The sequence below is a fragment of the Acomys minous genome (genome assembly GCF_964271855.1).
Source record: "Acomys minous genome assembly, chromosome: 13".
Taxonomy (NCBI): Eukaryota; Metazoa; Chordata; class Mammalia; order Rodentia; family Muridae; genus Acomys; species Acomys minous.
This window is the reverse complement of record NC_140495.1, coordinates 83,231,780-83,254,784: the sequence shown is the minus strand read 5'-3', so window position 1 is coordinate 83,254,784 and position 23,005 is coordinate 83,231,780. Positions and strand designations below refer to the sequence as shown.

General features: G+C 42.6%; 1 long non-coding RNA gene across 1 annotated transcript in view; it reads right to left on the bottom strand.

The window, feature by feature from the left end:
- Positions 1-6,046, bottom strand: part of LOC311580570 — a 100,188-nt gene extending 94,142 nt beyond the window's left edge. Inside the window, exon 1 of the long non-coding RNA XR_014773512.1 lies at positions 5,998-6,046. This is a non-coding gene — a long non-coding RNA (uncharacterized lncRNA). The remainder of the gene's footprint in view (positions 1-5,997) is intronic.
- Between the last annotated feature and the right edge of the window lie 16,959 nt (positions 6,047-23,005).

Sequence of the window (23,005 nt, the reverse complement as noted above, 5' to 3'; positions counted from 1 at the left end):
CTAACCTAGGTAACTGACACCTACAGAGGAAGTATCAGGCTCAGAGTTGCATCCCTGACTCCCTAGTGCCTGCACTACCTGGCCTGTACCAGGCCAGCAAGCCTTAAATCCAAAGATGGAGTTTATATCATTGCGAGAGGTCGTGGTTTGAAAGTGAAGTATCTTTTACAAGCTCATGCATTTGAACACATGGTCTCTAACTGGCATTGCTATTTTGGGAGGCTACAGATGCCTTGGGATGTGGAACCTGGCCTATAGATGTAGGTCACCAGGAGTGGGCTGAAGAGGTAATATCCTCTTCTAGTTATAGCCTGCACTCTTTGCTTCTGGGTCAGCTACCATTATGCTCCCACCACTAATAACCAAGCCAACCCTCATGCCTTTCTTGTCATACTGGGCTAATAGGTGCAATGTGAGCCAAAATAGAATCCTCCCTCCTTTAATTTGCTTCCACCGGGTATTTTGTCGCAACCATGAAAAAGTAATCAATATGCTTACCAATCAGTGGAAGGGGAATCATGATGTGTTCATGGCACATCTCTCTCTACTTCATCCCATGGGTAAGGGTGGCGCTAGAGTCTGAGGTGAAGACAGCATTAGAAGCACATCTGTCCCTTTGGAAGAAGCTCATAAAGCAAGTAGGCAGGCCACCCAGCACCTCTTCTGTGGCTTGGTAGCAGGTGCCATTTGGTGCTTGGTGTGTAGTGAATGAGCCACAAACCCCATGCAGGTTTAGATAGCCCTGTGCATATGGTTAATAAATAGGACCCACAGCCAGCCCATGCGCTGGGCTTTTTGGTAACTTGGCATCCCATCTCTGTAGATATCTTCTTGCTCATGAACACTTTATAGTTCCTACAGGTGTGCTGTGGGTTTCTAAAAGGCTACTCAAGTAGAGGACCATCTGAAGTGGAGGTTAAACATACCCATGTAGGTGTGCTTATTCCCTTGTGGGTTAGAACATCAGCTCTGCCACCGAGTAGTTTTGTGAGTGACTTCACCTCTCCAAGTCCCAACTTCTTCCCTATGATATGGCACTTCTATTTTTAGAGGATATAAGAATTGGGTAAGAGAAGGACAGGAAGTGAGTGGCCATAGCAAGGACTCAGTGGCTATCAAGTGTTATAGTAGGGAAAGAGCTGCAGCAAAAACAATAGACCAACAAAGAAGACAGGCAGCCTCAGACATGCACAAAGGATAGACACTCTCTAGAAATGAGGTTCTAGTGTTGGTAGATTCTGGGATGTCAGAGATGAGAGAGTTCTCAGAGACAACAAGGGCCTTCTCACATTGCAATCCAGGAATACCGGAAATATATATATATATGAAAATGGAATCATTTTCACCAACACCAGTCATTAAGACTCCATCCATACACCCAACATACATTTATTGGGTACTTACTATGGTCCAGATTCTGTAGAGGACTTTAAAACCTTGTGTCCAGTATGTTCTGTTCTTAAATTGTTTGTTTTGACAGTGTGAGATCCAAAAACAGTGTTCCAATGTAAGAAAATTATTCTGGAGAGTGAGTTGAGCTCATGAATTCCAATAAACCTATTTATTGCCATGAAAGTACTTCCACATTGATGCTCAGTTATCTGCAGATTGGCCTAGAACTATTCAACGCACATTTGGCTGAATTCAGGGTGACTTTGTTTCTAGAGGATCAAACCTGTTGTACTGTTACTTTGTTTCCTTGTGACCATATTATCTGATACAAACAACTTAAGGGAGGAAATATTTATTTCCACTCACAATTTCAGTGAGTTTCAGTCCATCACAGTAAGGAAAGCATGGCAGAGAGACTCCATCTGAGGCAACGGAAGCATGAAGTGGGGGGCTGCTCACATCTTAAGAGGACAGGAAGCAGAGAGCACAGGCCCCTCCAGCTAGACTTCAGCCCCTAAGGGTCCCCAATCAGTGCCAACAACTGAGGAACAAGTATTCTAAACCAGAGCCTATAGGGTCACCTCAGAGTCTGCTGTGGACTGAACATAAAATATTTCTTATGGGTTTATGTGTCTGACAAGTTTTGGTGACCTGTAAAACCTTGCTGGATAGACATAGGGCTATCAGGTATATGGGCTATAGCTGGGCACTGCTTCTGGTTCAATCTCTAATATTCCTTATCCTCTAAGATGTAAGGTGTTTCCCAGGTTCTTGTCATCACCAGCTCTTCCTGGGTTTCCTACCATGAAAGACTGTTGGTTTCTCAGACTGGGAGATCCAAACAAAGCTTCCCTTTAGCGCCTTCCTGTCACTTACTTGAGCACAGAAACAGGAGAAATAACCAAGACAATAGTGACAGCCCACACCCTAAAGGACATGGCAAAGGCCGCACAGCCAGCATGACTGTTGAAGGATCGTGCAAACTTTGGTCACATTACCCACAGTAATGTTTCAGTGACCAAAAGAAGCTCCATAGAAAAGCGTGGTTTGGGACAGAGGGTACTCTACTTCTTTTAGCAGGGAACACTGAAGGCATGTAGTAAAGAAACTAAGAATTCAAATCAGTGACAGACGCATTGAGAGTAGAGGCTTCTTACTAGAGGCGGAGGACTGGGCAGGAGGATCCAAGATGGCTGCCCAATTGAGCACAGAATCTGAACAGCAGGACAGCAGTAACTGATTGCAGAACGACCAACAGGTCATGCTGTGGACCCCAAAACACCAGTGTCCATGTTTCCCAGGTGAGAGGAGAGTTCATGGTGAGGGAAAAAGCAGGTCCAACCTCAAGTCACCCAGGTAATCCTGGGGAAAGTTCCTGGGTTCTCACCAGAGCCTGGTCTCAGCCTCCCTCTGGACACCAGCCTACTCTCACCATCCTGTGGATACCTTCTGGGTACTGGGGACTTGGCTCCAACCTCTGGCCTCCTGATGCCTGGGATCCACGGAAACAGCCTCAGCCACCGCTCCAAGCTCTACCCACTCCCTAAGGAGACTGGCCAGACCTCTTGAGCTCGCAATACTCGAAAAGTTCTACACCCAGAGAGCACAGTGTCTGAGCACAGTGTCTGGGCAGCTGGAGCTCATTAACCTGAAAGCAAGAAACCCAGTAGTGTGGCAGCTGACACCAGGACTTCCCCTGGAGAAAAGAGGACCCCGAGGCTCCAAAGGAGTCCTGTCTGACCTCAGGATCATATATCTGAGGAGAGACATGAGCAATTTCCTGATAACCACCCCAGTTTGAGACCACACACACCAATGGAAGGAGGGCTCCTGCAGGGATATCCAGCTTCCTGCCCAGGGCTCTTCTCACACTCTTGAGAACTCCAGTGAGCAGCAGGAACTACCAGCCAATGACAGAGACAACCAGATGGCTAAAGGCCAGAGTAGAAACTCAATCAGCAAAGGCCAGAACAATATGGCATCTCCAGAACCCAGCTATCAAAGGGCATGCAGCCTTGGATATCCTAACACAACTGAAAGACAAAAAAAATGACCTTAAATCTATGCTTATGAAGAGGATAAGAGCCTTTAAAGAAGAAGCAAATAAAGCCCTTAAAGAAATAAAGGAAGATACAGTCAAACAGACTGAGGCCATTAGAGAGGAAAGGAGAATACAAACAGATAAAGGAATTGAACAAATCATTTAAAGAAATGCAGGAAAATGCAAACAAACAGGTGAGAAAAGCAATAAAATAGTTCAAGATCTGAAGGTGGAAATAGAAACAACAAAGAAAGCACAAACTGAGGAGATCAGGACATTGTGGAGATAGAGAACTTAGGGAAGAAAACAGTAACTACAGAGGGAAGCATCGTCAATAAGACGGAGGGAAGAACCTCAGGTGTAGAAGATAAAATTGAAGAAATCAATGCACCTGTCAAAGAAAATGGGTTTTTTAAATTTTTTATCTTTGTCTTAATTTTTTTTTCAGAGCTGAGGACTGAACCCAGGGCCTTGAGCTTGCTAGGCAAGCACTCTACCACTGAGCTAAATCCCCAACCCCAGAAAATGTTAAATCTAAAAAAAAATTCGTGACACAAAACATCCAAGACACCAAGGATACCATGAAAAGATGAAACCTAAGAGTAATAGGAATAGAAGAAAGAGAAGATTCCTGGCTCCAAGGCCTAGAAAATATTTTCAGCAAAATCATAAAAGAAAATTTCCCCAATCTAAAAGAGAGAGAGAGAGAGAGAGAGAGAGAGAGAGAGAGAGAGAGAGAGAATTATACAAGAGGCCTACAGAGCACCAAATAAAATAGACCAGAAAAGAAAATCCCCCCAACACATAACAATCAAAACACTAAATGTAGAGAACAAAGAAAAAATATTAAAAGCTGCAAAGGAAAAAGGCCAAGTAACATATAATGGCAAACCTATCAGAATCACACCTGACTTCTCAACAGAGACAATAAAATCCAGAAGCAGAATACCAAACTCTCTCTATGAGGCCACAGTTACCTTGAGACCTAAACCACATAAAAACACAACCAAGAAAGAAAACTTTAGATCGATTTCCCTTATGAACATTGACACAAAAATACTCAGTAAAATACTTGTAAACCAAATCCAAGAAGAAATCAAAAATATCATTCACCATGACCAAGTAGGCTTCATCTTAGGCATGCAGGGGTGGTTCAATATATGGAAATCCATCAATGTAATCCACCACATTAAAAAAAAAAAAAGTTAAAAAAAAAAACATGATCATCTCATTAGACGCCAAAAAAGCATTTGACAAAATCAACACCCGTTCATGTTAAAAGTCTTGAAGAGATTAGGGATACAAGGCACATACCTAAACGTTGTAAAGGCATGGTATATGCTCACTTATTAGCAGCTATTAGCCATATAATACAGGATAGCCATACCACAATCCACAGACCTAAAGAAGCTACGTAACAAGGAGCACCTTAGGGAGGATGCTTGATTCTCATTCAGAAGGGCAAATAGAAAAGACACTGGAAGTAGTTGAAGAGAGGGAACAGGATGGGAACCTATCATAGAGGTCCTCTGAAAGACTCCACCCAGCAGGAGATCAAAACATATGTTAAGACTCATAGACAAACTCTAGGCAGAGTACATTGCAGGAGTCTTATGGAAGAATCGGGCAAGTAAGGACCTGGAAGGGACGGGCGCTCCAGAAGAAGACCAACACAGCCAGTAAATCTGGGAGGAGCAGGGCCGCAGAAACAGATGCACCAACCAAGAACCATGCCTGGAAACTAAGAATTGACATGTTGAAGTGATCCCTGGCTCTGACTTCAAGCGTGACTCTTAACACAAAAGCCTTCCCAGAGAAGCAAGCAAGTTTGATTTTCTATAACATTCCATATAAAGGAAACATAAGATTGTAAAGAAGCATAGTAGTAAGGGCTCAAAGCCTCAGGAAGAGGCATGCAAGTGCTGAGAACACATGATTGGGTACAAACGGCTCCTGATTCAACATCAGAGAGATATTAATAATAAAACCAGAAGCAAGCAACAACTGGAATGGGAACTTTCTGTGGTTTGCCTAATATGAAAATCAACCGACAAGAGGGAAGATAATTACGATTAGTTAGGTACTTTGGTCAAACTCCACACTGTAAGATTTGGGCAAAAGCAGAAGAATTCGTTGCAGGCGTTTAAAAAGAAACAGGCAAAGCAAAACTCTGACAGGAAAGAGGCAGCCAGGGGTTAGAGGGTAATTCAGATTTGGTCACAGCTGCAAGCACAGTTATGGCTGTTGCTGGTTAACCACATTCCAGGCAAAAAAAAAAGTGGCTCACTTAACGGCCAGTGAGGCAAACCCTAGGACAGAGGAAACAGGAGCTTCCAAGAGATGGGCAGGAAAAGGCCACCTAGATCTGCTGTCTTTAAACTTGGGAACAAAAATGTTTGAGGAAAAAAAGTTTGTAATGACTGCAGTACAAAACTGAACATTTTTACCCTGGAGAATGAATGCAGTACAAGGATAAGAGAGACAGTGTGTTAGGGTTTCTATTGCTGTGATGGAACACCATGACTAAAAAGCAAATTGAGCAGAAAGGCATGCATTTGGCTTACACTTCCATATTGCTGTTCATCATTGAAGGAAGTCAGGACAGGAATTCAACAGGGCAGGATCCCCGAGGCAGGAACTGATGCAGAGGCTATGGAGGAGGGCTGCTTACTGGCTTGCTCCTCACGGCTTGCTCAGTCTGCTTTTTATAGAACCCAGGACTACCAGCCCAGGGATGACTCCACCCACAGTGGGCTGGCCCTCCTCCCATTGATCACTAATTGAGAAAATGCCTCACAGCTGGATCTCAGGGAGGCATTTCCTCAACTGAGGCTCCTTTATTTGTGATTTATTTTGTGTCAAGTTGACACAAAACCAACCAGCACATCAGGGAAGGTATCAATTCCCTTGGGTGTGGCCCCCAACTGGTACCTTCTTTTGAAAGGATACTGTTGGGCAGTAAAGCAGTGTGAAAGCAAGAGTCAGCTAGGCAATTAATAATCGGAGCAAGAGTAGTCACACAATGAGACCCAAAGAGGATGGAGGGCTCACAGTGCCCTAGCCAAGATCATTTCTCTCAGCCTCGTTTGCTGTGCACATCCCCTGAACCTCATTTCTATGGTGGCTACTCTGGGGAGACTCAAGCACTCTGCACAAAGAGACCTTTGTTGCTAAACCTGCTTAGCACAGCCCCCCCCCCCCATACATACTTGCCCGAGTTTAATGGCCAACTTACCACAATCTAGAGTCATCTGAAAAGAGAGTCTCAGTTGTCTTTATTGGATTGGCCCATGGGCAAGTATGTGGAGTATTGTGGGTTTTTTAATATGCTTTATTATAAAATAATCTTATAGACAAATGAAAGCATCACATACCCAAATTAACCAGACTCAATGTCTATACAACTTAATGAACTCACAGACAGCTAGAATTGGCATTTGGAACAACGGTAAGGAGAGGTCTGAACCCTGACAGCACTACAAGAGCACAAAGTTAGCCTGGTTTGGCAACAAAGGCCTCTCTGTGCAAAACTGCACTTCACATCAGTGTATTACAGCCTGAGACCCACCCAGCCTCTTCACTATTAGAACCTGAGGCCAGGAAACGGACCTTGGTCTCCACTGGACCACACTCTGTCAAATACCAAGCACGAATGCCAAGGAGAGGGAAGGACACCATCATGTTCACCTAACCCAGTAAACAAACTCATCCAGACTTTCAATCGGTGTTTCTTCCCCTGGCCTCCTTTCTTCTCCTCTTTCCTCACCCTCCTTATTCCCTCTCTTCCTCTCCTCTAACCGCCTAAGTACTGAACTCTTCAGAAAGCCATTAGAACCAGGTAGAGCATGAGAAGGCAAGTGTTCCTGTTGGGAATGGCATGGGTAGGAGTGAGGGGATGGGATCCCTAGTTCAGAACAAGATGCCAGGGACAGGCAAGTAGCTCTGTGTAGAAGTGTGACTAAGCATGGAACTTAAAGTATAGCAGAACCCAAAGAGGTATAGACATACAGAGCCATAAGGTGAAAGGGGCTATTAGAATTTAGAGAAGAAAAAAAAAACATGTAAGGGAGTGCCCAAGCATGAGAAGTCACAGCCCAGGCAAGATGGTAAGAGTGTTCTGCATGGGCCCCCAAATCAATTACTCACACTGGCTCACAGAGAGTGAGTTGGCAAACACGGGGTCTGCAAGGGCCTGCAAGGGTCTGCACCAGGTCCTCTGTGTATATGTTATAGCTGTTATCTTGGTGTTTTTGTGGGACTCCAACAGTGGGAATGGGTGTGTCTCTGACCTTTTTGTCTGCTCCTGGGACTCTTTTTTTTTTTTTTTTCCTATTAAGTTGCCATGCCCAGCCTTGAGATGAGGGCTTCTGCCTTGTCTTACTGTAGCTTGCTTTATTGTGTTTGACTGTTGTCTCTTACAGCTCTGTTCTCTGCAAAAGGGAAACAGGGGGGAAGTAGATTCGGGGGGAACTAGGAGGAGCGTAGGGAGGGGGAGACTGTGATCGGGATACATCGTATAAGAGAAGAATCTATTTTCAATTTTAAAAAGGAAAGAAAGAGAGAGAAGGAAGGAAGGAAGGAAGGAAGGAAGGAAAGAAGGAAGGAAGGAGTTCTGGTGCAGTGTGTCTGAGCCCAAGCTGGCAAAGAGGGCTGACATGTAGGGAACTGTCAGGGACAAATTGAAATGAAAGTCAGAGCACAAGCGGGTATGGACCACGTGGGAGAAGACATGGCACCGGCATGGGTGATGCATATCTGGGTGATGTCAAACAGTAACACAACGAGAGACAACCCCAAATGAGGAAGAAGCCACAGATAACTGTCTTGTCATCCTTAAAAGCTTAAAGGTCAAGATGGTTTATGGAAGACTGAAAACTATTCCAAATTAAAGCATAGTCTCAAACGCCTGTTACTTAAAGATGCTTGTAAAAACCAATTCTGAACTAGATCTCTTTGAAAAAAAAGAAAAAAGCATGACAACAAAGAAACCCTGAATGAGTCTGAGGATCAGCTGGCAGCAAGGTGTCAGTGTATTTTTGATGATCGTGCCTGCTTAAGAAAAGAATGTTCTCGAGCTGGAGAGCTGGTCCAGGTGCTCAGTTGCCCTGTAAGTTGTCCTTGCAGAGGAGCCGGGTTCAATACCCAGCACTCACATGAGCAGTCACAATCATCTGCAATTCCAGGACCAGCACTCTTACGTCATAGGAAGCTCACAGCTGTTGTAACTCCAGCTTCAGGGCATCCCATCGATCCTGTGGCCTCCTTGGCCACCAGGTATGCACATAGGCACATACATGCATACAGATAAAACGCTTATGAGAAGAAGTGGTTTAAAAAAAAGTCCTAAAACATAAACCCAAAATCCTAGACACAATGTTTATGCAATCTAAGTGGTTGACCTAATTGTGTATACACACACACACACACACACACACATATATATATGTGGAATTGTTGCAGTATTTGCAGTTTACTCATGAGTCATTACATTGATAAGTAAAAAAATAACAAATATCAATGTTATATGATAAAATTCAGCATTGATGCTTAGTTTAAAGAAAGACTGATAAGTTGGAAATAGCAGAATTTCTTTAATAGCCTTCAAATTAGCCATTAAGAAATGTATGCCAGTGATGAAACACTAGATGTGGCCCATTATCATAAAAAACAACAAAAAATTATATTCCCCACAATTGTCATTGCTTAGTGTTTACCAATTCTACGTACTAAGAGTGTAAATATCACAAAGAAACAAGCGAATGATCATCTTTGCAGATGTCTGTGCTATTTGTAGAATCAAAGAAAACTGATCAGCGGAGTTAATATGAAATATCAATATAATTTCCAAATCTAAAGCTCGCATCTGCACACTGACCCTAGTCTTAGAGCCACAAATGTAGACTCTACCTATTTACTTCTTAATTTTATTGTTAGCATCCATCAGCATCTCTGTAATGGAGACTATAAAAGATACTTTTTTTTTTAACTAATTTGAGTTCAGAAGTATAGAAACTCCAAATCATGTGAATCCATTAATTTTCCCTACAAAGAACTAGTTTTCAAAATAATTGTGTGGTCTTAGCAATATATGCAGAAAAAATGAACAAAATGTTACACTTATGTATGATTTTTGCAAGCTTAGAATAAAAGAACGTCTTTGACCATTTACAGTTTATGTTGACTCCTGAGTGAAAAGACTGAAATCTCTTCCATCAGGTCAGAAACAAGAGCATGTCAACTCTCGCCACTCTTGCTACCTGTACTGATGTGGAGACTCTAGCCAGGACAATAAATTCTGACAAACAGGTGAGCAAATAAATGCAGAACCAATTTATTGATTTATGAATAAGCTCAACAACACGATTGGGCAGAAAATGCAAAAGAGAAAATTGCTGATATCTTCTGGGATTAATGGGAACTCAGGAGAATTGCACGCGGTATGGCATAAGGCCCACATAAAACTATGCTGCCCACAGGCTTGTTTCCAGACACTTCACTGTGTTGGCTAGAGTTTCAGCACGCAACCTACCCTTCATAGTATCTTGCACACTGTAAAGGCCTCATAACGAGTAGCTGTGGAACTACCAAGGTCACAAAGGCAGATAGGATGCTTGTGTCATTGGTGCAAAGGAAAACTGAGTTTGGTGGGTTAAAATATCGTGGTCCTTGCTGCCACAGGTATCTGTGGCCATCAGTGACTACATTCTAAGGTCCACAGTAAAGGAACACAATGGACACATTGGAGGCTCCTTGCTTGACTTCCGTGTTCAGTTTTGAATTGCCATTCTCTCTCGGGCACATTGAGAAAACCAGGTGCCTCCAAAAGGAATATTGACTAGTTTAGGAAACTATACCATGAGCACAGCAAGTATACTGGCTTCACAGAGACAGGACAGCAGCCACAGATATGTGAATATCTAGAGGCCAAATCCATGACCACAGAGTGCTTAATATTAAAAATAGCAGTAAGTGTTATTAATGAACTGCTTATCTTTCTGGTAACCAGCAGTTAAAATAGAATCCCAGTATTTCCAGGCAAGGAAGATTAAAGCTAAAATTATGGTAGTTTACTAAGATCTTCAAGTTAGCCATTACAGAACCAGGTACTGGCTTTTTTTGCTGTTGTTGTTTTGTTTTGTTTTTTGTTTTTTGAGGCAGTTTTTCTGTGCAGCCTTGGCTGCCCAGATGTGATTTGTAGATCAGGATGGCCTCAAACTCACAGCGATCCACCTGCCTCTGTCTCCTGAGTGCTGAGATTAAAGGCATGAGCCACCACACCTGGCTTTAAATCATAAATCTGACTCCATGTACAAAGGCTTAGCACCAGTCTCACCCTTCAGAGAGGCTAGCAAATCCGTGACTTCTGGCTCAAGGATTTGGCCTGGGCCTCACAGGTGAACCTGATACCCAGCAGCATGCAACTGTTCTGAAGCATGAAGCTAAACCCGCAGTACTGGGTTTAAACGCAGGAATGTGCTGCCTCTCACCACGTAGCTAGCACTCTTCATGAGTGGGACAGGGCAGTGGTGTGTGAGCAGGTGCTGTTGATGCTTGTTGCCGAGTGTTTGAAAACCCTCTGTTAATATTGATGCCAAGAGCTTGCTGCTGGCTCTTGGAAACAAACAGGAGACAGAGCAGCCATTTTTTATCCATTAATACAAGATACTGCTAGCCAAATGCAGACTTTGGGTTTGGTTAAGAAACACAACACAGGTCCATCATACACCTATTGGCTAAGTTGTGGTTGTTGACTGGGGTGCAGACCTTCTTCAGAACCCCAGCTCAGGAGTGAGGCCACTAGACCATGTGCACAGTGATGCCTTGTTCTGACAGCTGGATCAGCCAATGAATGGATTTTTAAATGATTATTCAATCTCTTCCAACAGAACCTCATTAGCTCCGACCATTGTCAGCTTGTATCTTCTCAGTGAATTGGGTTTTCAGTTCAGTAAAAGCTTAGAATTTCCCTACTCATGCGGGCAGATTAAAGCTCTCAACTAACTCAGGTGTAACCTGTTTAATTCACCATCCACCTAATTACTGCAGATGCAGATAAACCAGGCTAACAGGAAAGAAACTGCTTCCAAAAAAACAAAGGAGCACGTATGTAGGCCTCTCAGCGGCCAGGAAAAAAGGCTCCGCATGGCAGAAATCTTAGAAAGAAGACGGTGCTCCAGTGGGTTTGAGAAGCTATGAATTCTAAAAGGGAAAAAAAAAAAACCTGATAACATATTCTTTGTGCATTTGGGGTCTGCTTGGAGCAACTTTGAGTGCCATGTAGTGGTCCAAGATTACCTGTTTCCAAATGAGATCAGAATTCACCAGGCTTTTTACACAATTCAGTCTTTAAAACCTAGTATTTTTCATTAGAAGTGAGTGAGAGCCCATGGTGGAGGCTAGAATCAAGGACATTGTTCTAACGCGAACCCTCTGTCCCTCAGATAGGTTAACTCTGAAATAGGAACTTAATTGCAAGTCTTCTGCTCTAAAGAACATTAATTGGATATATCTTATTGTGGCAAAAGAAAAAAAAATGTTTCAAAGGGAGATAACTAAAAAACACCAGACTTTTGTTTTGACAGGTCATTTTTCTCAAAAGGCATACCCAGAAAATAAATTACTTGAGCATATACTTTAAAAAGAATAGAGAACTAATCTTAAAGGACCAGTTAGAATCTTTCATTTTGTTTATTTGCAAAGGTTAGGAACTAAATGAAAGTTTTCCAGCTTGACAGAGAATAATATTCTTACCTGTGGAAGGAAAGCTTCATGCGGTGTTTTTCTATTTTGTAAGTGACAAGCTCATGATAACAAAATAGTCACCATATCCCAGCTAAGCCATCACTGTGAAGTGTGTTTGGAAACATTTCTTGGCCCTGTTGTGTAGTAACTACATTGTATTTCTACAAAGTATGGCCAAGGAAATTGAGCAGGACAGGAAAGAGAAGTTTGTGTCCTCCGAACACTATTCGTTCTAAGCCTGACCCCCAATTATGAATGTGGTCCCCAACTACGTCACCCTCTTTGGAGCATGTAGCCAACTGAAGCTGTAAGTAATATACCAAACAAGTTGAATCATTCCTGTCTGTCTGTCTGTCTGTCTGTCTGTCTGTCTGTCTGTCTGTCTATCTCTGTCTCTCTCTGTCTCTGTCTCTCTGTCTCTCTCTCTCTGTCTCTCTGTCTCTCTGTCTCTCTCTCTCTCTCTCTGTCTCTCTCTCTGTCTCTCTCTCTGTCTCTCTCTCTGCTCTCTCTCTCTCTCTCTCTCTCTCTCTCTCTCTCTCTCTCTCTCTGTCTCTCTCTCTGTCTCTCTCTGTCTCTCTCTCTGTCTCTCTCTCTCTCTGTCTCTCTCTCTGTCTCTCTCTCTGTCTCTCTCTCTGTCTCTCTCTCTGTCTCTCTCTCTCTCTCTCTCTCTCTCTCTCTCTCTCTCTCTCTCTCTCTCTCTCTCTCTCTGCCCTGTCCTTCCCCAGCATCCCCCCTCTTTTCCTGCCTGCTCCTTGGTAAGTCTGTAGGCTCCCTAGCCACTGAAGGGGAAGATTAAACTCTTTGATGAACTGTTTCCATCCTGAGATAGATATTATCAATAACTTGTTACCCTCTAACAAAATGCCACCGCATTTCCAGAAAGTGTCCTTAAGAAGATAATAAGCATCAAAGAACCTCTTTATGGAGGTGGCTTCAGATGTGGCAAGCAAGGCACTGGGCAAAAATGTCCTCCTTTCAGCCACTGACAGAATTCTGCCTAAAAATGGACAAGCTTGGATGCAGGAAGCGTCGACGCCCAAACTCTGACAAGATAGGGTAAGCAAGTCCTCAGTAGTTCCTGCCTCACAAATATGTCTGTCAGATGTACTGAGCCAGAAGGCTGAAGGTGATGCTCCAATGTTATAGAGAGTTTTAGGTGACTGTTCAGGCAGCAAACTGTCTCTGTAATTTTTTTCACTTTGGAAGCTGCTAACCTGCACTCCCTGTTTACTCAGGTAATTAATTTTATTCCTTCTCAAGTCTCTGATGGGGTGGAAGACCAGATAGTTTAGTTTTACAATTAAGCTTAGTTGTTTAGGGGTTAAGATGTTTTTAGATCTAGATAGATGTTTTAAGTTGATAGCAATGAGATATGATAAATATTGATTTATATTGAGAATTTTAGACTCACCAAGATAAAAAACATGTTTTCTTCAAGGCTGCCAAATACGAATAGCCAAAACACTATGAATGTAACATTTATATAATTCCTAATTATTTCGTGGTTCTTCTTGCTGTATGTAGTTTATTGTGTGTGTGTGTGTGTGTGTGTGTGTGTGTGTGTGTGTGTGTGTGCATTGTATGTGTGTGTAATAATAAAAAAAATAAAAATTAAAAACCTACTTAAGAAGAACAAATTAGCTCAGGCCTGTAATCTCAGCACTCAGGGAGGCAGAGGAAGGTAGAGTTCAAGGCTAACCTAGTTACAACACGAAGAAAGCCTGTTTTGAAAAACCAAAAAAAAATAAAATAAAATAAAATAAAAAAGAATTCCCTGAGTACCTGGAAGTGGCGTGCTTGCCTTTCTTTTCTTTTTTTGTTTTTGGGTATTTTGGGTTTTTTGTTTTCTTTTGTTTGTTTTCTTTTGTTTGTTTTCTTTTGTTTGGGGGAGGTTGAGTTTTTTTTGTTTGTTTGTTTTTGTTTTTGACATTTTTTAAAATTTATTTATTCATTCACTTTACATCCTGATTACAGCCCCCTTCTCCTCCCAGTCCCCCGTCACACGCCCCACCCCTCTCCCCCATCCCCCCCTTTCCCTCTCATGGAGATCCTCCATGAGTACCAACTAGGCATATCCTCTCCCAACTGAAACCAGACAAGGTAGCCTAGTCAGGGGACAGAATCCACAGGGAGACATCAGAGTGAGAGAGGGCCCCCACTCCAGTTGTTGGAGGATCCACATGAAGACCAAGCCCCACATCTAGTGCAAATGTGCAGGGGTTCCAGGCCCAGCCCGTGTATGCTCTTTGACTGGTGGTTCAGTCTCTGTGAGCTTCCATGGGCCCAGGTTAGTTGACTCTAAAGCTCTTCTTGTGGAGCCTTTGACCCCTCCAGATCCCTCAGTTGTTCCAACTCCTCCATAGGAATCCTGAGGCACTGTCTAAGGTTCGGCTGCAGGTCTCTGCATCTGTTTCCATCAGTTGCTCGGTGAATCCTCTCAGAGGAATTATGCTAGGCTCCTGTCTACAAGCATGGCAGAATAACACTAATAGTGTCCGGGATTGGTTCTCGCCCATAGGATGGGTCTCAAGTAGGGCCAATCTTTGGTTTCTCATTCCCTCAGTCTCTGTTCCATCTTTGTCCCTGTTGTAGCCAGGACAAGTTTTGGGTCAAAGCTTTGTGGGTAGGTTGGTGTTCTTATCCCTCCACTGGAAGTCCTGCCTGGCTACAGGAGGTGGCTACTTCAGGCTCCATGTCCTCGCTGCTAGGAGTCAAAGCTAGGGTGACACCATAGACTCCCTGGGTCTTCTACCCCAGGTCTCTGGCAAGTCCCAGAGATGCCCTTCCCCCATTTCCCTTCTCTCACAAGGTCTCACTCCCCTCCCCCACTGAAATCCCCACCCTTGCTCCCCTCTCTGCCCCCTCTCCTACCCAGTTCCCTCCTCTATCCACCTCCAATGCCTATTTTATTTACCTTTCCGAGTGAGATTCAAGCATTCTCCCTTGGGCCCTCCTTATAACTTAGCTTGTTTGAGTCTGTGGGTTGTAGCATGGTTATCCTGTACTGTCTGCCAAATATCCACTTATAAGTGAGTACATACCATGTGTGTCTTTTGGGATCTGGGTTATCTCACTCAGGATGATCTTTCCCAGTTCCATCAAATTTCCTGCAAATTTTAAGATGTCCTTTTTAATAGCTGAGTAGTATCCCATTGTGTAAACGTACCATATTCCTTTATCCATCTTCAGTTGAGAGACATCTAGATTATTTCCAGCTTCTGGCTATTATAAATAAAACTGCTATGAATGTAGTTGAACAAGTATCCTTGTTGAATGGTGGAGCATCTTTTGGGTATATGCCCAGGAGTGGTACAGCTAGGTCTTGAGGTAGAATATTCCCAATTTTCTAAGAAAACGCCAGATTGATTTTTCATGCGGCAGGTGAGAATTCTACCACTGAACCGCCGGTACCTGATCAGATTGATTTCCAAAGTTTGCACTCCCACCAGCAATGGAGGAGTGTTCCCCTTTCTCCACAGCCTCACCAGCATGTGTGCTGTCACTTGAGTTTTTGATCTTAGCCATTCGGATGAGTGTAATACGGAATATGAGAGTCATTTTGATTTGCATTTCCCTGATGACTAAGGACGTTGAGCATTTCTTGACGTGTTTCTCAGCACTCAATGTCCCTCTGTTGAGAATTCTCTGTTTAGCTCTGTGCCCCATTTTTCAATTGGGTTATTTGGTTCCTATAACCTTCATGTCCCTGAAAGGAAGCAATTGCCTAGAAAATATCTTTCTGGGCAGACCAGGCTGGCCTGGAACTTTCAGTGACCCTACCTCTTTCTCCAGAGTGCTAGGAGTATTGCCTTAGGCCACCACATGTCGTCAGGATGCGTTTCTTTCACTCTTTAACAACTTTAAACCAGCTCAGTAGTGCAAGAAGAAAAGACCTCTCTTCACAAGCAGGACCTGGCTTGAACTGAACCAAGTTTTGTCATCCATCTTCAAATCGATTCCCATAGAAAAAGAATGGACTGGGGCGCAGGGAATTAGCTCTGTAAGAAATGGTTTCCCAAAAGAAACAAGGGCTGTCACCTCAAGAAAGTGGAATAAATTATGGGGGAAAAGACCAACCAGGGATACATCAAATAGACTGCAGACTGTTAGATAATGAAGTACCCAGTTAGTTCCTCCACCCCATGGTGTTTTCCTGAACCAGGATGCCTGAAGAGGTGTCCACAGAGAACTTCTCTCAGGAACACTGGGGACATTAAAGATAGCCATAAATCTTTGTCCAGGATAGGACTCAGAAAGTGAATGTGCTTGTTAGGGAATTCGTGGTTCTCAGCCACATCCTCACCTGGACAGAACCATGCCAGGCATACTCTGCCAAGATAACTGAGCTGGCAGGTGTGTGTGTGTGTGTGTGTGTGTGTGTGTGTGTGTGTGTGTGTGTGTTAGACTCTGTGTCTCTAAGCCTGTCTATCTGTGTATGTAGGTGACTCTATGTCTCTAAGTCTGTGTATCTGTGTCTGTGTTTGTCTGTATATCCATGTATGTGCACCTGTATGTGTGCGGAGAGAATATTTAATTTAGAATATGGATGCTCTGGCAAGAGACCTCATCCAGACACCTTCTAGGCCTGTGTGATCTGGTTGGAATACAAAGAAAGAAGAGCAAGAAGGAAACAGGAGGCAGAGGCAAGCAGATCTGAGTTCAAGGCCAGCCTAGTATAGAGCAAGTTTCAGGTAAAGAAAAGCTTAGGCCAGGTGTGGTGATACAGGCCTTTAATCCCAAACAATGAAGGTAAAGTTAGTTTGTACAAGGAAGCGCCCATGTTTGAAAGTGATGTCTAATTGAGTGGCAGAAAAGGTGACAGAGAAAGATCTGACAGAATAGGATACGCCCAACTCTCACGAGAAGAGAAAGGAAAGGGAAGCAAGCTACTTACTGGGCAATGTGGGGAGATAGAGGAGGCAGTTTGACCAGGAGAGTTTTACAGAGAGAGATTGAATGAGAGAACAAGCTGACACAGGTGAAGACAGGACGAGCCAGAGAATGAGAAGGATCCAGAAGATTAGAAAAAAAAATTGTTGGAACTAGTGTGAGGCCAATCAGGGCAATTCAGGGACTGAGAAAAAGCTAGAGTGAGTAAGTCAGCTGGAAGAAGAGTTTGAGCCACAACAGCTGAGTTAAACCAGGTAGCCCAGAGCTCAGTAAGAACGAGAAATGGTGAGCTTATTAAGCAGTAAGTCTCAGAGGCTGAAAACATTCTAGGCCTAGGTTAGATTGTATAGAGGCTAGAAGCTTCCAGGACTAAGCCTAGATTAGCAGAGACAACAATTGTAGCGAGCAAATAAAAGTTCTTTTTACGTGTGTATGCATGTTTATCTGTGTATGTATATGCCAATGTATCTGACTATGTGTTTATGTATCTCTGTGTGTTTGTTTGTATATATCTATGATGTGTGTGTATCTCTGTGTGTGTGTGTTTGTGTGTGTGTACCAGTGTGTGTCCTTTTACATCGTCACAGTGGATTCTGAACTTATATTCCCCTGAGAGCCAAGAGGAAAGTTGCACACTTTGTTTGGGTGGGGTGGGGGTGGGGGTGGGGGGAAGTTGGCTATTGTGCTGACTCCTCCAGAGACTGTGGAGCTTAGTATCATTACACAAAGCCCCCGCACGGATGAGAAGGTGGAGGGAGCGATGCCGTGTGGCAAAAAGGCTTGAGCTTTGGTGCAAAACGTGTCTCTGCCCTTTCAGCTCGGAGTAGTATGTCAAGGTGCCAGGGATTCCTCTTTGTGTCAAAGAGTCCCAAGTAAACAAATACAAAACACAGAAGTGCCTGCCCTCAGCGAGCATGTCCTCCAAGAGAACGTGCGTCCAAGTGTCACACCAACTGTCTAAACTTAATCATTATCATCTGAGACGAGGTTATGGCAACCCACCCACTCCGTGTAAGTATGCAGTAAGACCTACTCATGATGAGACCTGGCACAAGAAATAGGCACTAAGTGGTGACTGGTTTTGCTGTAATTCCAATTTACACAGACGCTTAAATATGCAGCGAAACATGGTGCTACTTTTGCTATAAAAATGAGAATATACAAAATCACATATTAAAATAAATACATTCTTCTAGCAGATGCAAAAAGACAGATACTATGTTTCTGTACAGTAACAGTGGCACAGCTGGGTCAAGCGCCCTCACCCAGCAACACTTCTGCAGCACCCACTCGTTTCTGTTCATTCAGTTGTTGTGTCAGGTTTGTTGTGCCAGGGTCTGTGCACACTGCACGAGCTCTGCATAGCTACAGCCGCTGCCCTGGGAGCCCACACCAAGGGCAGTCAGTCCTCTAACCTCTGCTTGGTCTACCTGTTTCTGCAGTGGTGCGCTGGCTTGGCTCTAGCTTGCTGTTCACGTCCAAGTAAATAACCAGACATCTCTAGCTTTAAAAAGGATCGCAGTTACTCCACAAAAGTGAAACAAATGAGATGAGAGAAAGAACTGTAAGGAAACGGTTTTTCATGCCTGCATAACCCCAGCAATAGAACAGTAAGAGCTGCTAAATACTAGCCTAGTCCTACAAGTGAGCAGATTATTGAGATTTTCAAAGTGGCAGCTTTGATTTGAAGTTTCACCTCATTGACTATCTAATTCATTCCTAATGACATAATCATTGGTGAACAGTAAACGCAATTCAGAGGGTCAGAACTCTCCTATTAGTCATTAGCTTTTATATCCGGAGTGCTGTTTTACTGCTGAGCCTTGGATTTTTATTACTTAAAAGAAGAAGAAAGTATCCCCATTTCTAAGGTGATGGTTATTAAAGCAATGCCACAAACTGCGCGTGGTTATTATTGCACGAAGAGAGAGCTGTTTGAAACATGCACAAAACACATTAAAATTTGTATTACTGAAAAAAATTTTTTTCACAAATAAAACCCAACTAGAGATAAATTAATTACCTTATTATGCTCCACAAGGAAAACAAGTGTTAGATACCCTGCTGCATTGTTTGTGGTGAGCAATCAATATTTTACTGTCTAACCACATTTAACTTTGCATACAGATCCAAATCCCTTTCTACTAGGAATTCTAATACAATACTCTGAGCATAACTCATGGCCGTATTCAGGTGAATTAAAGATTCCCTGAAATGCACCACATGAAGGAAGTCACATTTCATTTGCATCTATTTCTCTTATTCATTACCTAATCCTTAAACCCCCAATCCTCTCTCTGGTACTTTACTTATTTAAACAAACATAGGCAATTTGAACTTTTCTAGTAAAACACAAATGTGTGTACTTACACTATCGCAGATTATTAATAAATATCCAAAATGTCTATAGTGAGTACTTATGTAAGAATAAGTTCCTAAAATCTTACATTAATTAAAACATTGTTCTTGCTTATAATAGATGTCTTCAGAAGCTTACTTATGATTCAATTACCTGTAAACTAAACTATTGATTCTCTTTCTACATTCTGAAGATGGATGGGATTATACCATAGTGTTTGGGTTTCCAGTGGGCACCCTGAAAGCTTTTTAAATGTGCCTGAGAAATTGCTGAGTGGTAAATTCAAAACCTCTTCGGCCATGGGGAGTGTCTTAGTTTAAGATTCCTATGGCTGTGATGAAACACCATGACAAAAAAGCAAGTTGGTGAGGAAAGGGCTTATTTAACTTACATTTTCATAGCACTGTTCATCATCAAAGGGAGTCAGAACAGGGACTCAAACAGGCAGGATCCCGGAGACAGGAGCTGATGCAGAGGCCATGGAGGGGTGCTGCTTACTGGCTTCGTCCTCATGGCTTGCTCAGCCTGCTTTCTTATAGAACCCAGGACACCAGCCCAAGCATGGTACCACTCACAATGGACTGGGTCCTCCCTTAACTGATCACCAAGAAAATGCTTACAGGCTTACCTACAACCCGATCTTATGAAGGCATTTTCTCAATTGAGGTTCCTTCCTTCCGGTTAACTCTAGCTTGTGTCAAGCTGACATAAAACTATCCAGCAGGGAGAGGATATATTTTTATGACTGTTTAGTGTTGTTTTTTTTTCTTCTTCTTCTTCTTCTTAAAAATTTGTTTTCAAAGCCCCTATACATCAGAATGCAATTGAGGAGTGTATTCAGCACCTCTGCTGCTGGGCCTGACTGCCTGACAAGAAGCAGGTTAAAGGTTGACAGGTTTGTTTTGACTCACAGTTTGAGGGGATACAATCCACTGTGGCAGGGAACGGATGGTGACAGGATGAGGCCACTGACCACACTGTGACCACACACAGGACAGACAGCAGGTAGCACACGCTGTGAAACCTGGCTACAGTGACCCACTTCCTCCCAAAAGGTCTCTTAAATTCCAAAGCAATACCACTAGCTAGGGACCAAGAATTCAAACCAAGAGCCTATGGGGGACATTTCATACTACCAAGGACTGGTGCTTAAGGAAACAATGGTGGAGCAGGGAGACCGCCATAACAGTGATGGGTTTGTATTTCTATACACATTTACATATAAATACGTACACAGTTATTATATGTGTGTGTCCCATGCATGCTAGGAAAATCTGATTTTTTTGTGTGTTATCTTAAACTTATAATACTTCAATTATAGTTCATAAGAGTAAAAGATGTTGCCAGTACTTTACCTATAGTGTTTAAATTTGATCAGTGTTCTCACCTGATGACTATTATTTATCTTATTTTACAAATTTCAGAGTTGTTGTGCCACCAGGCCTCCCCACCAAAGGGAAGCGATCAAATAGGGGGCACCAGAGTTCATGTCAGAGTCAGTCCCTGCTCTCCACACAACTGTGGAGGATATTCAGTATTTCTAAGAGTTAACATTGGAGTCTCTGAGAGAAGCAATCTCCCTTGTTCCCCTCACCTAAACTGTACACAGCACAGTCCTTCCTCATCTGGAGAGACTCCAAAGAGGTAAAAGGCAGAGTTTTCATCTAATGGAGCTGAGTGGACTTGCTACCCAACATTAACACATTCATTAACCCACTCACATTACTAAAAACAAACAAGTTATTTGATAGGATGAGCAATGCCTTCATATAATATTAATGATAATATTTTAAAATCCTCAGAGGCAAAGACTCACCCATTTATCAATGGGAAACCCTTTTGAAGTTTTCCAAAAGGCATACTCAGTCTATGCTTTTTCAAAATAACAACAACAAAACAAACAAACAAACAAACAAAAAACAAATGTTTTCATTGGAGTGAAAATGTAGAGGTTTGATGGTTACTGCTCCCTTCTTTCATGTCTCTAAAAGGACTAAAAAGTAAGTACAAGTGAAGATCATGCCAAGAACCGTTCTGGAGTAATTCAGTCCCAGTCTGAAGCAATGATCATAAATATCAAATTCTATCACTAAAACATAGCAAGCATATGTAAAGCTAAGTTCTTCTAAATACTCTACCACCTGAAGTTTGTACTTGTGACACAACTTATCACACTGTCTCATCCCATTGGACATGATTCATATTCCTTTATCTTTAATTTATGAAAAAATGTTTATAGCTGAACCCCCTATGGGTGGAAAAATCTGTAATCCTAGGCACTTAAGGGCCTGAGAAGATCATAAATTGAAGACCAGCCCAAGCAACTTAGAAAGGCGAGATAGAAATAGAGGGCTGGCAATTTGGCTCAGTAGTAAAGTTCTTGCCTAGCATGTACAAGACCCTAGGTTCAATTCTCAGTACTACAAACAAAACATACCTTCAACTGGAACCTCTTATCAAATGGAACAACTGGCCATTTTCTATGGACTTTTTCTAAAAACCATATCTTCCACCATAACTCTTGCTTTTTTTTTTCTATAGAATCCCTAGTCTACATGTGATAGCAATTCCTAATATTTCCTTGCTTACATTCCAAGTAATTGTGAACTTTTTACCATCCTGTCTAAATCCTTGGCCAAAAAGTGAAGGGTAGAAAGTGTCTGAAAACTCATGATGAACTCCACAAAACTCCCAAAAAAGATTTTTAGCAAAATTGTAATATATACATCCCAAATTAATCACTTTCATAAGGCTAATGCCATTGTTAAACTTATTTTTATAAAATTGTGTGTTTCTCAGGTTCTCTCTTAATCTGGCTATCACACAAATAATTGAGACACTTATATTATTTTAACAAGTTTCACAGCACAAGAACTGAGCAGTTATTATTCTGTTCTTTACCCTCTAAACTAATGTGGCTTCCTCCTAGCACACATCTCAAAGATACTTGCACTTTGTACCTTTCCTTGCTGAGCTCTCTCTCTCTCTCTCTCTTCTCTCTCTCTCTCTCTCTCTCTCTCTCTCTCTCTCTCTCTCTCTCATCCTCCCTCCCTCACCCCTCCCTCCCTCCCTCCCTCCCTCCTGGTGTCTTCTGGACATCTGTTGGTGGCTGAATCTCCTGGCTGAATTCCCAACTTCCTACACTAACTACTCCTCCCCTGGCAGGAAGTCCAGCCCTATTCTCTCCCCTGCTCAGCGATTGGCTATAAACTGCTTTATTGACATACCAGCAGATAATTGGAGCTCAGTGTTTATACAACATTTAAACAAGCTTGCAACCAGATACAGGGGATACAGAGATCAGCATTTGAATTACACAATAACCTTATGGCTATAAGCCATTCCACAGTCAGGTTTGTTTTACTAAGGACATAACTTTGGCTCTCTATCTAGATGTCCATACATTCCTCTGGACCATTTTTTTTTTCATAGAAAAGCTCTCTAGTACTATGCACCCTAATGGTTTGAAAGTGCACAAATGTGAAAGTCTATCTCCTTTGTCAGAGGTTGTGGAAAAGCTACACTTCTAAAACCAGAATTGTGGCTTTAAAAAGGAACAATCAGAGATATTGTTGCTATTA